Here is a 2,009-nt window from a genome sequence, read left to right as displayed (position 1 = left end):
AGGATTGGCCAACTCTTTCTAAGTAAGTCTTTGCCCGAATGGGGGGCAACAAAAAAGGTTAGCAGGTTTGACCAATACTTTTTTCTTTCCTAAGCCGAGGATAAGGATCTAGACTGCAGGACGTTTGGCTGGAAAAACCAAACACTTCGCTCAGAGTTGGTTGGAATAACCAACTTTGAGCTCTCTTCCGCTAGGATTAGGATCTGGGCTGAAGAGGTTGGCTGGAAAAACCAACACTTCTCTTAAGCCGAGGATAAGGATCTAGGGTGCAGGACGTTTGGCTAAAAAAACCAAACACTTCGCTCAGAGTTGGCCGGAATAACCAACTTTGAGCTCTCTTCAGCTAGGATTAGGATCTGGGCTGAAGAGGTTGGTTGGAAAAACCAACACTTCTCCTAAGTCGAGGATAAGGATTCAGGCTGCAGGACGTTTGGCTGAAAAAACCAAACACTTCGCTCAGAGTTGGCTGGAATAACTAACTTTGAGCTCTTTTCAGCTAGGATTAGGATCTGGGCTGAAGAGGTTGGCTGGAAAAACCAACACTTCGCCTAAGCTGAGATAAGGATCTAGGCGGCAGGAAGTTGACAGGTTTAACCAACAAATCTTTGCCCTACTGGGGGGCAATCAAGAAGTTTGGCAGCAATGGCCAAGCATTTAAATCTTCTTCAAGTTGAGGTAAGGATCTGCGCTGAAGAAGGTTGGCAGGAATAACCAACATTTAGCTCTCCTAAGCCGAGATGAGGATCTAGGCTGCAGGGAGTTGGCATGTTTGACCAACAAATTTTTGAACTCTTTGGCCAGGATGATGGTTACCTCGGCCAAAGCTGGTTGACAAGTATGACCAACAAAATTTTTTGAACTCTTTGGCCGGGATGATGGTTACCTCGGCCAAAGCAGGTTGGCAGGTATGACCAACAAAATTCTTGGAACTCTTTGGCCGGGATGATGGTTACCTCGGCCAAAGCAGGTTGGCAGGTTTGACCAACAAACTTTTGAACTCTTTGACTGGAATGATAGTTACCTCGGCCAAAGCAGATTGGCAGGTTTGATCAACAAATTTTTGAACTCTTTGGCCGGGATGATGGTTACCTCGGCCAAAACAAGTTGGCAGGTTTGACCAACAAATTTTTTCTTGGACCGAGATGGTTATCTCGGCCAAAGCAGGTTGGCAGGGTTAGTATAACCTGAGTTAGTCTGCTCGGCGAGACACAGAAAGAACGACTCGCCATATGATTGCAAACTCGAAGGATATATACGTTGAAGGCAAAAAAACAAGGCTATTCAAAATTTTCGGCATGCCAGTGGTAACAGGAGAACGAGGGTTTTGGGGGCACGCCATGTATCTTGGGAATAACGACGTACCAGATTAGTGGAAGGACATGTTGAGCAACTGACAAGGCTTATTGGGGGCCGAACAAACTTTTTAGCTCCGCAGAGTGGGGGCGTTCTTAGCTCGGCTGGAGGAAAAATAATCACAATCATGCTACGCAGATGGAATTAAGGGGCAATTGAGAAGGTAATTTGTAAACAAATTGGGCCGAGCTATGAAGAGTCTTCGTTGGGAGCTGGGCTGCGTAATGGGCCGAGATAAGGGCCGGAGTATGGACGACGGATAGCTCGGTCCCTTTTTATTTGAGTACCAAACTGGGCAAGGGCGTTGACCGAGCTACTTAAATACTAGGCGAGATGTTTGGTAAGACAGAACCGAGGTATCAGTGGGAGGAGAATCGAGCTAAAGGATAGCTCTACAGGGCGTCATCTCAGAGTCAAGATTGACAATGGTGCTTAAAGTATCACCGAGCCGAAATAACCTGGTTGACCGCAATGTCAACCGAGGTAAAGATGTCAGCCGAGGTAAATGAGGTAACATCAATGGCGAGGGCCGAGCTGTGTATAGCTCGGCAGGGTGGCATTCGATAGATTGGCTTTCGATCACACAGTCCGAATGACAGGGGACCAACATAAAGTAGTTCGGTTAGAAATGTATAACCGAGGTAAAGGGTTCAGCC

This window comes from Camellia sinensis, chromosome 2 (genome assembly GCF_055761805.1).
Source record: "Camellia sinensis isolate YWXY chromosome 2, ASM5576180v1, whole genome shotgun sequence".
NCBI classification, from domain to species: domain Eukaryota; kingdom Viridiplantae; phylum Streptophyta; class Magnoliopsida; order Ericales; family Theaceae; genus Camellia; species Camellia sinensis.
Note: the sequence above shows the minus strand (reverse complement) of the source record.